The sequence below is a fragment of the Excalfactoria chinensis genome, chromosome 15 (assembly GCF_039878825.1).
Source record: "Excalfactoria chinensis isolate bCotChi1 chromosome 15, bCotChi1.hap2, whole genome shotgun sequence".
Lineage (NCBI taxonomy): Eukaryota > Metazoa > Chordata > Aves > Galliformes > Phasianidae > Excalfactoria > Excalfactoria chinensis.
Window position 1 is genome coordinate 3,684,951 of NC_092839.1, and position 12,012 is coordinate 3,696,962.

Below are 12,012 nucleotides of genomic sequence, written 5' to 3' on the forward strand. Positions count from 1 at the left end.
GAAATTCACAGGTTTCCTTATTAATTTCTTTATTTTCAGATGGAGATTGATTTAACACTGAGAAATATGAGCTATTTCAGACAAAGCCTCAGGGAATGGATCCTGGTTCTGGAGGCTGCCAGTTGTGACAGGGAGGATCACCAACCCCATTCCCAGCAGTTACCAGGTTGTGAGCAGATAGATGTTATCTGGGGCCACGTGATTTAAAGAGGTAAGTTTTTCCACTAGTTAAAAGATGCCACCTGAGCAAATAAGCTCAGCCCATCGTGTACGTGTTCTCCTTCTTCCCAAAGATCATTTGTGATAATGAGACTCTTGGCATTTGGATAATAAATTGGGATCTAAGGGCTATTGTAAGTAGGCTGAGGAACTCAGACGGTGACATTAATAATGCAAATACAATAACATTTGAGGAGAAACCTCTTCGAGGGGAAGAAAGGGCGGCCAAGTGCAGGAGCAGAGGGAGAGCTTCATCATCACAGCACTCTGTGGAGAGGATAACCACCATGGACTCACCATGCACTGCATTTTTGTGTCAGGTCTGTGAGACAGCAGGAGGCCAGTAGTGGTTTCTTTCCCTTCCTAAACTGTTTGGCTTGGTCACATCTGCTGCCTAGAGGTTGGTGGGTGGTGTCAAGCACCAGGTTCTTGGGTACGTGAATTAAGACTTTGCTCACCAGGCTGATGTGCAGGGCCTCTTCCAGTTATATTTCCTTACAGTCATGTTTTTAGAGCTGTCCCCAGAACATCAGCCTGTAAACCAGTCCACATAGAGGTGGTCCAGTGCCTCGTGTTGTGCAGGAGTGCTTACAGGTTTTGGTGGGGTCCAAGAGACCTTACAGTGTTATGGGCCAGGACCAAACAGCAGGATGTGCCCAATGCTTTGGGGACTGAAGGGAGTTCGGGGGCTCTTAAAATCAAATGTATTTAATGGCAAGGAATGGAACAACAAATTGAAATTGCACTGAAATCCTGTTCTGGGGTTTTATAATCTACAGGAACTTATTAACTGCAGAGACCTGAGCAAGCTGGAAAAAAAAAAGTAAGCTTTTCATTCCATCCCCAAAACACAGATAACTTAGGGCATTTTTATGGTGTATTTTAGGACAATGACATGGGCAATGTGTTTATCCACCTCATTTGCCTCGCAAAACCTGGTTTATACATTCCTGGACTCAATCCTACTCTGTTCTGGGGCTTTCAAGAACAAAGCCTGCTGGTGGGAGCACTTTATGGCAGGGGGCTAAGTTATCAAAGGGAAATAGACCAGAGCTATTGCATTCAGCTCTGTGTTTGATAGGAAGCAGACACATAGACATAAAGGTTTGTTGTGGGGCAGAGAGAACCCTTCTGTGCGGTCCAAGGCATCCAAGTACTCACCTCTTCTCCAGGACCTGATCTTTTGAACTTGCTAACACTTGACACTTGCTCTAGTTGTCCTATCACCTGGAAGTGCCCCTCAAAGAAGGAATTTGAAGTCGGTGTGCCCTGTACTGTCAGCTTGATCGTGCCAAGCATTCTCACTGACCAGTGCTGGGTTTTCTTTGCTGCTGTTTGAACTTTCTGTACCTATTAGATGATCCAGTCTTGAAGAGAGATTGAGAGTCAAAGGGAGTTGAGGAGAGTGAGCTGAACTCTTTATTCACTCACCCAAAAAAGGCTGATTTGATTTCTGTTTTGAGGTGTGAAAGCCTCCCTACTTTAGTCGCAGTTGTTTGTTTGTAGCCGTAGTATTTCTGCAGCTTTTGCGGGTCTTTAACTGTGCAGCGTCAGTTCTTGCTGCTGTTTCTTCTTGCAGCAACATGATAGCTTGCATCTGCCCCTGCAGCTGAGTGGCTGTAGAGCCAACACATCGCTGCCAGAGGAGAGAGAAAAATTGGGATTCAAGCCCTGTCTGAAAAGTAAAAGGGACAAATTAGTTTCTTGTCACTGCGCTGCAATAAATACATTGTCATTTTTATACCCCAGTGAATCATATTCTCCATTTCCCCCGTAACTATTATACAGTCTGCTGGCAGTACATCATTTTTTGGTAATTTTATTTTCACCAATTGTTTTATGAAATTTTTGAGTTTTATGGACACTAAAACAAATCTAGCCTGCGAGTATTATAGCCCTTTAAATCACCGGCAGGAAATCTCAAGGTTCCTCCAGACTGTGAGAGAAGGAAGCTTTAGGAAAGAAAGATTGCTCCTAGCTTATAAACTGAGCAAAAACCCAGAGATAAGTTTGTAAAAGGAACATACATCATCAGTGGCAAAAGCCAGGATGTAAAACAACGTCTCTCTGCTCAGCTCCCTTAAGAATAAAAATGGATTTTTATTTAGCAGCAACACTAAAAGTTGTTGGGGAAAGGAACACACAAGCTTTTCCATGCATTCTTAACCATAACAATCCTTATTTCCTACAGAGCCACCACGTCAGGCTTCTCTTTGGCTAGTACAACTACAATAGCTGTTGTTCCCCAACCCTTAACTCTAATCTGAGTTTGTGCGGCACCTTGGCTGGATTTGATCCTCAGGATGCTGAGGAAGCGGACAAGAACTTACTTAACTGCAAAACTGATGCGTGCAGACAGACGAGCTTCCATCCAGTTCTGATACAGCCTTTGCCATCTCCAATGAACTACTTTTTCACTTTGATTTTTAATAGCACCTGAATGTATTTGTTGGAGAAGATTTCAATTCAATACTTGCTTTGAAAGAATTGAAAGGAATGTTACTTTTAAACCAAATTTAATTGCTTTTGTTTCTAAGTGATTTATTTTTAAAGAGATAAGGGAAATAAGAGGTTTGAAAAACAACCAAAATGTGGCTGTTCTCTCAGACCTGGGGTCCACTGTGGCCAGAAGTGGAACAGTGTAAGTGTTATACGTATATAGTGTTTCTTTTGGTGTATCCTTCCAGCAATCTATTATGGGGAGGACCTTAGAAGCCAACAGGAACACAATTATTAATGCCCCTTGATGGATTTCCCCTCTGAGAATTTACTGAGTTGCACATATGCATGCTCGTGACTTCCACAGTACAATGTGGAAGTAACTTCCACTGTTTAACATGTTATGTGATGGAAAAATGCCTCCATTTTCCTACTTCTAGATTTGCTGCTTGGCTGTCTGCTGACCTCATGCTCTGCCTTTTCCTTTTTAGCACTTGGGAACTGTTATTGCCCACTGATCTGCCCTGTGGTGTCCAGAATCTGGAAGATGTCTCCCCTTCCCTGGCCCCTGTCTTTGGTCTGAGGAACCCTGGTGTACTTCTGTCAGTTCAACTGCCCAAGGGAATGGAGGTGCTGGTCCCAAAGGGGTTTGGTGTTGTGCTGTGGATCTGGGAGGCTGCAACAGCAACTGTTGGCTGCAAATCAGTACTGGGCTGAGGCTCACTTCATCTTGTCCTCTAACAAGGCCTGAAGAAATGAAACCATTAATGACACTTGCCCGGTTAGATGCTCTTCTGATTGCAGAATGAATCCTTCTGAAATGTAAGTACAGACTAAAATCTCTAGTTGTTAATATCCCCAGGCTGCAACCTTCAGCCTGCGTATTCTGAATCAATCAGTAAATTAGTGTGGGGCTACTTTTCAAGCATTGCCTATAAAAGAGAGACCCACAGGTTCAGAAGCAAACTGGCTGTGAGTGCTGCCTGATGGCTGCTGTTAGCAGCGCTGCTGTATCTGTTCGGAGTAGAGCAGCCCTGCTGCCTTCCCTCTGCCCTGCCCCTGGTGTTTGGGTGCTCCAGGGCATGAATGTCCTGAGGGTCTGGTTGTTATACTCTGGTTATCATATACTGATTCTTCTCCCACCTCCATCCTGAGGCTATTGTCTACCTTGAGGACTTATAATTGTTTACTACTCTAGTAGTGGGCAAATGGGTGATAGAGGTGAGATGCTGCTTAACTTAAATGCTTGGGCAGAAAAGCAGGGCACTATCAGCTCATTCTTCACTGCTCTTTTTCCCTTCTCCTCTTCACGCAAAGTGCAGTTCTTCATTTATTAATTGTTACCATCCATACTCTGACTCCAACTTCTTTTTTTGTTCTTTTTCCCCTTTTTTTTTTTTCTTGCACTATGTTTAATCTCAACTCAAAGCCCCGGAGCCGGTGCAGCGTTACAACAGTTTTGTCATGTTGGCTGTCACAGTGCTGACAGCCCCGTGACAGCTGGCAGATGTACAGATGATGGATGTTTTCTCCCTTGTGCAAGGACGATGGGATAAAAGTGCAAACAAACCGGGTAATAGATGGGAAAAGCAGAGCAATGTTGATAAGGCCCGGTCCTCACTCTGTGATGTATGGGAAAGCAAGCTGTGGGCAATTTGTTCAGAGAAATGAGGGGTTCTTTGTAGAGAGGGACACAAGGAAAAGAAGGGGAAAAAAAAAGGAGCAAAAGTAAAGAGATAATAATAAGGGGAGGAGGGAGGAGGTACCCAAAGCTTGTCTTTATTGTGGCAACACAAGTCTGTTGTTATGGCAATGAGCAAATTTCATTTCAAGGACAGGCTTGGGGGTCCTTGGCTCCTGTCTGTGCTTTGCATCCAATGAGGGTCCGCAGGAGTTGTCTGGGGATGGGAATGCTGCCTTTCCGTTTGCTCCTTTCTCTTGCTCTGCTGGTTTGCCCATAGCACCTCCTGTTATTTATGGTGTCTGGGTGTCTTCTGAAGGAGCCTGAGGGGTTCAAAGCAGGCTTCTCCAGTCCTGCCCCTGCTCTGGCTGCTGCCAGGTGTTACGAGGATGCTGCACTGGTACAACTTGGGCAGAGGGTGACCTTCACCCTGACCATGAAGGCGGCGGGTTCCCAGATGTGCTGCAGGTAGAGGAAGTGAGATTTAGGCTTTAGATGCAGGTCAGCTTCCTCCAGCTGGTATGCAATGCAAGAAAGGGGATGCTCATGTAATGGCCTCTCTTCAGAAGAGACAGCCCTGGCAGGCCCTTTAAAGTGTAAAGAGCGTCTTCAGAGCTCCCTTATGGATCCTGAACGTGAATCCCTCGGTGCTATTGTTACTATGCGTGCCATTGCACACCCACTTAGTGACATGTAAATTTTCAGGATGCCATCGTCCCCCTTCACTTCTCTTCCACCTTTGGCTCTATCACTGTCAGAGACTTATTTAGGCCCATAATGGTGATAATTTATTACATCACACTTCCTACTGTGAGTAAATAAGTCTGTCTCCCTTAAACTCCCTGGGCTATTAGGAGAATGAAAGACTGTGCTACGTATTAGCATTTATTTTCTCCTAGCATTTATACAAGGCCATTTGCTTGCTGACAAATCGTGGGGCAAATTGTTCTCAAGAAAGTCTGTCAGATGGAAAGGTGTTATGATTAAACTGTTGGTGTAAATTTGGGGGGCGATAAATCCTTTTATTGCATTAACTGGATTTATTTGCCTGTAAATGCCATTAAGGATTCAAAGAAATAATAAACAAGTTGATTTTGAATCTGCTTAAGGGTCATTAATATGCATCCTAAAAATAAAGAGTCTGCTCAAAAATGAAATAAAATCCATTTGAGGATCAGACTTATGCTTGCAAGTGCGTTGCTGTGCTGCTTCCACTTGTCTCACTGCAGCGCCATTCCCGCTCCTGGGGGGGCCTTGCAGTTGAAATTGGTTTTATTCAATTAAATATATATATATATTTGTTCACATATTAAATATTCTTTCACATTTGTGAAATAAGAGGGGTGGTGCATGTGCTGTCACACTAATGACTAATGAGTAGATGCCATTGACTTGAAAGCGTGCATTTTAGGAGCTATTTTGCTAGGGCAGCTTGTGTGCACAGAAGGGCTGAGATGATCTCACAGCCACTTTCCAAAGCAGAGAGGCTGCTTTCCCTTTACGTTTGGCTTAGATGCTGTGCTCAAGGTGTCTCTCTGTAGGGAGATGAGGAGCTGGATTTGCAGTAGTGCTGGTGCAACTCGCTGCCAGCCTTGCTGCTCCATGTCAGGGCAGGAGAATGACAAACCCTGGGCCCCTAATTCCCCAGTTGCCTACAGCTGTCTGTGGTCTATTTGCCCAGCTGGCACTACAGTTGAACTCTGCCACCTGTGGCAGCCATCAGCTCCATCACACCTCCAGCTGGTCAGAGGCAACTCAGCCCAAACTAGTTTTGGGGAAATGCTGATAGTTTATAATGTGGATTTCTCCCAGCCTTTTGAGTGATACTTTTGCTTGGAGTGTTTCTTAGTTGTGACCTGCATTAAGTTCAATTTCTTTCTTTATTCTTCTTTTTAAAGTTCTCCCACCCAGGTACTGAGGAGGCTTTCATATTTTAACCTTGAACACTTTCACAAGGTAAGTGTGCCCACCTCTGCACTATTCTACTCATACCACTGAGTTGTTGCATCAGTTTGTTGTATATTGCCTTCCAGTATATGAAAAGAGAGCATAAACAGGAGGGGGGTATGTCTGTTTGCAAGGTGGATAGTGACAGGACAAGGGGGAATGGTTTTAAACTGAGACAGGGGAGGTTTAGGTTGGATATTAGGAGGAAGTTTTTCACCCAGAGGGTGGTGATGCACTGGAACAGGTTGCCCAAGGAGGCTGTGGATGTCCCATCCCTGCAGGCATTCAAGGCCAGGCTGGTTGTGGCTCTGGGCAGCCTGGTCTGGTGGCTGGTGACCCTGCACACAGCAGGGGGTTGAAACTGGATGATTATTGTGGTCCTTTTCAACCCAGGCTGTTCTATGATTGTATGAGTCTGTATTTTATTTCACACAAAAGTTTTCAGTTCGGGTGGTGTGGAGCAGAGTGACTCCTGTCACAGCCTGAGAAGGTTATGGGAGGGTGCAGTTACAATATAATATATAATGTGGTAGATATATTTCATCCATTAGCAGCTGATAAAAGCGGTGCATCATCACTGTGTGCCACTGGGGGGATGGAGGGCAGGAGTTGGGTCATTAACTTAAGAGATACGGAGCCATCAGTCATCTCCCTGCTCTGGGAGGCAGAGCAAGCAGTGACATCACAGTGTGCACGTGTGTGTATTAATGCTAACCAGATCAACAGAAGCAGCAGATCTCTTTGGCTTTTTCCATTTGCTTCCATATTTCCTCCTCCTCTATTTTCTTTTCTGGTTTTGTTTCTGATTTCCATTCTCTCTTCTGAAGGTTTTCACTTAATTTTTTCTTATCCCACCCCTTCACCCCAAACCAGCACAAAGTGTGAGGATTATCTCAGGCTGCATCACGTCCTGTGCTCTCCTTGCCTTCCCCCAAGTGTTCTGACCTGGCTGCTATTCTAGATAGGAAACTGCACGAGATCTCATTCTGCACTGACCCCTCATCACTACCCTAATAAAAAAGATCACTAATATAAATTGTAAACTATTTACGGTAGTGCTAAGTGCAGACTGATATAATTCTGCGCAGTTATTGTGTGCTTTTCCCTATGAAAAAGCAGGATTCCACCTCTTTATGTGTAAAACGATACTGAGCCATAACTACCTTATAATATTGCTGCATTATTCTATAGTTACAGCCCTAAACACCACAGCTTTTGTCAATTTTACTAGGTAGGTTTCATTCTTACCATAAAGAACACAGTAATTTTTACTAGGGGTAGGTGGCAGCAGGAGAAAATGGCTCATAAAGCTCTTTTGATGGACTTGGCTTTATAAACCCGGGTCCTGATTCTTTGCTGCTTGTCCTCTGTGGAATGTTCAGCTCTCAGCCCCAGGGCTCAGTAACATCTCCTTTGTATTTAGGAGCTCAGGGTGTTGGTGCACAGGGACTCTCTGGGCACTCCTATGGCTGGGGTGCAGGTTGGAGCAGGAAGGTGATTCTAAAACACGTCTCTTGGTTACAGGGGACTCTCACATCTTGGTGTGCCTGGCCTAAGTTGCTTTAAAACCAGCTGAAATTGAAAACACTCTTAAGGAGCTCTCTTAAAAACACTCTAATAGCTGCAGCCTCCAAGGGACATTTAGTCTGTGGAGCCAGGCTGGGGCTCACCTGGAGGAGAGCCCCATCTGAACTGTGGCTAGTGTGGATGCCAGGTCCTCAGGACTTTCCCTCTGCAGCTTCTTTTCCCTTGATCTGCCCTCTCTGGCTGTACAGACACATCCCTTTGGGATGGGGCCATCGCCTGCTGAGCTGGACCCATTCTGGTGATCTGATGGGGCTGTCCAGGCCCTGCTTGGTGCATTTCACCCTCAGCCATGAAAGCACCAGCCTCATGCAGCAAAGCACAGCCTCATTCCTGATGCTGGGCCATGCATTGTAGGCTGTCCCTGCAGAACCGTGGTGCTGTGAGGCACTGCAGCATGTTACGGGTGGGACTGGGGTGCTGTGGGGTGTTGTAAGGCAGCTGCAGGAAGGAAGGGCTGAGCAAGGCAGTGGGATGGTGACGTGCCAAGGGGAAACACTGCACTTTGGCTTTCCCTAATAACAGCAGAGTGAAAGAATGTTTTTTGGTTGCATGTGCTTTGGGAGTTGCTTGTGCCCTGACTTGGTGCACTTCAAGCCTCCATTCTAATGAATGGGTTTCACCAGGGGCTGCAGTTGGTAGGCAGCATCTCAGCGAATGGCCACGTGCACGTTGTTACAGCAGAGCACAGCAACCAAACACATCCTCTGCCTTTTGTGGGCTCATGAGAGTTCTCGCGAGGTTTGTCTTCCCTGTTTATGCACAACTGGAAGTTTTGAGGCTGTTGTTTCTCTCCTGCTCCCGTCCCCTTGCTCATATGCTGGAGTGCAGACAGACGCGCTGCCTCTAATTCTCACTTTCTCTCCCCAATGAGAGAGGTCTATGGATGCTTGGAGTCAGAACTACATTAGCAGGGAAGACCCTGCAGCAATGAGGCTCGAATTCCGTGCAACTTCTGTCCATTTAATTAAGAAATGCCACTCATACAGAACTGAATGCGCTAACCTAATTTACTGCCATGTCTGTCTGTCTCTCTGTCTGGCCTTTTGTCTCTCTCTGCATCCTACACAATGCCATTGCATCTTATTACTCCAGCTCGGGAGGTTCTTGCTTGGTTGAGCCGAGATCAAAAAGTAATTTTTCTTTTTGCAACAGCCGATTAGAAATTCATTTATTTTCACATTAGACGTTTGGCCAATACCTCCCTGCCCCCATCCAACAGATCTCCCCCAACTTCAGCAATTTAGCTCCATTTGTATAGTCTGCATAATGGGAGACAGTGAGCCCGTTAGGAAAACGTGGCCCAGGGCAAAAATTAAATGCAGAATCATGTATCAGAAATGAGATGTATTTACTATTGTTTTTGAAAATTAATGGTGCATTTTTGGTTTTTATAATGTAATTTAATGATGCAATTCATCTAATAAAAAAGCACATTTGAACGCAGTCCTACAGACCTACTGGGGCAGGACAAAACGTACCTTTCAGATGTGAGATTTTTTTTTACCAATGCTTCGGGCTCTTTCTTGAATGCAAAAGAAAAGAAGGAGAAACTCTTTGCGTGTGTTGGCTCACAGCTGGGAGATCAGCAGGAGTCCAATAAAAAGGACATTTTTCCTTCTAAATATTGGTGTTTGTGCAGCATACAATAATAGTATAAATGCAGCAGTGGGTTTGAAGTACAGTGCTGCTGCTGATTATAGGATGCCATATGGTGCTGGCATGTTAAACTGATACAGACTGAACACGAGCTGCAGCTTTAAATGCTGTGGACCAGCAATTGTGCTAAACTGAATTAAATATACCACGCAGTGTGGATACAGGGAGCTGTCATTTTCAGCAGCAAAGATACAACTGTGTCAGGATAGTATGAACTGGTGGGAGAGAGCCCTTAGAAGTCAGCATGGAGCACAGATCTCAGCGCCTTGGTTTTCTTGTCTAGGACATTAAGAGATTTTCGTCCATTTTGCATCAGCATTTCCACGTGCTTTGCAGAGTTGTTGCATTCCACGTGCTCTGGCAAAGGGAGATTTGCTGTGGACTTTGAAACCTCCAAAAAGTGCAGCTCCAGCTCACGGCCATTCAGCTGCTGTGGGATGGGGCAGCAGCTCAGCAGGTAGTGGGTTGTGGTGTGCTGCAACTCAGCACCATCAGCCCCAGGTTATCGAAGGCGCTCCTTCCAAATGCATTCAGGTTATGATTTCCAGCATTGAAAGTAGTATTTGTCTGCTTCTGTAAAGCCTTCTTTCCATGAGCAGAACTTGAAGTTGCAGCTGAGCACACAGTGTCTAATACTGTCTCAAGAAAACTCTTTGTATCATTATCAACAGGAGCAGTGAGTTTAACTACAGGAGAGCTCCACCAGGCTGACACCGAAGCAGAAACTTAAACCAGCAATAAGGGTTGTATTTTGCAACGGAATGGTCTCTGACTCAAAGAGACTGTAGACTACATAAACTCCATGATGTGAAGAATGTCTCAGGCTTATCTATTAAGTAAAGAGGTGAATCTCTGATAAACTCTCACCGTGAGCTGGTTTGGTGGAGGCCTCGTCGTTTGGTGCAAGGCTCCATCAGTAAAATGGCAGTGAATTTCCAAAAAAGCATCGCATCATTTTTCAGTGAGAAATCCAGGATCCCGGGAGCTGATGTTATGGTGTGAATTACATCGCAGAGCAGTTGTCAGCTGTCCCTGTCAGCACTTTCTCGGATGCCATAATGTGCAATAAATGCTGTAGCTGCAGCAATTCAGGATTATTGTGGTGGTGGTTTTAGGGGAAGCACCACAAATTAACAGCTAAAAAGCACATCTCTTTTTTTCTTGAATTGCCCAGTCCCTAAACAATGCTTTGCTGGCTGCGGGGTCATCACTGCTGTACCTGGTCCTTTTTCTGCTCACCTCTTCAAATGAAACATGCGTGTCCTTTTCCTCCTTTGCAGGTTTACCAGGAAGAGGAGCAGTGTGGGCTTTGGCTCTCCCATTAGCTCACAGTCTCTGGTTGTTCTCTACCTGGATACAGCCTGGACCACAGAGCCACTGAGGTCAGGACTCAAGGATATGGGGGACTGCAGGGCAGTGTGTCCCTGCTAGGTAAACTGTGCAGCTTATACCAGCAGGACAAAAGAAAACACGTGTTTATTCTGATTTCAGATCAGGAACTGAGGTGTGGAAGGATTCAAGGACTTGACAGAGAGATCTGCTGCAGGGCTGATTCCCTATTCCTGCTGGAGACATTTCTTAGTGTGCTGCATCACATGGGGTCCCATCCCAGGTACAGGGATAGACAACCTGATCTCTCTGGGCCTTAGCTTTTAACTCAGTAAGTGTCTTTGCTATTCAAATATTAATTAGAGATGATTGTTTTTGCTAAAATATTGTAAAGCTGATAAAAAAAAAGCTTCCCCCTGGAATAAGCTTTTTCAGATCACATACATGTGTTGCATATAACAGGTAGTGTCTGTGGGCTTGGAAGGGTGGGGGATGGAGTCACCCTGATATCTGTTTCCCATCGGTGGGGTTTCTGTGCTGTGTGCTCTCTGAAGGTTATTGGCAGCTACTGATGGGTCCCACCATGCCCTGCTGGGGCTCTGGGTGAGCTGATGTGACTGGTGACAGGCTTGGCTCTGGTTACTTTCTGCTGCTATGCGAGGAAATAAAGCAGTTGAGCAAGAGATTGATCTTTTAGGGGAGCAGTGGGCACCCCGCTGCACACCTTGATGATACTGCGACATCTTAAGGTGTGCAGATTACAAACACCTTTCATTCAGGGTTCTAAAGTGTTTTACTAATGGGATAAATCTCATCATTTGCAACGAACTAGCCTTGCTTTGGCTGTGTTCATATTACGTTCTCTATCTAGGAGGTGTCTTTTACCAGGAAATTTGTCAGTGGGTGCCAAACAAACCCAGGAGTCATTTGCTGCCAGCGTACAGCCCAGGTGACTCAATCACCCAGGTGACATCTGAGTGCTTTTGAAAACCTCCCTCACTTGCAATCAGCCGGGGAGCAGATGCTTGATCTCATGCTCCTGCTGGGTCTTTCTGTCTCTGATGTACTGAATCCCTGCACAGCTATGCCTTCACCTACTGTGCAAACTGCGTCTTCCATGAGTACGCTGGGTCCTCTACATGGTCCTTGGAGCA

At 45.4% G+C, this 12,012-nt stretch overlaps 1 long non-coding RNA gene across 1 annotated transcript; it reads left to right on the forward strand.

The window, feature by feature from the left end:
* The first annotated feature begins 6,180 nt into the window (after positions 1-6,180).
* Positions 6,181-11,812, forward strand: LOC140258979 (uncharacterized). Its single transcript, XR_011905330.1, has 4 exons — positions 6,181-6,295; positions 10,810-10,911; positions 11,021-11,189; positions 11,747-11,812. It is a non-coding gene; the product is annotated as an uncharacterized lncRNA (long non-coding RNA).
* The last annotated feature ends 200 nt before the right edge of the window (positions 11,813-12,012 follow it).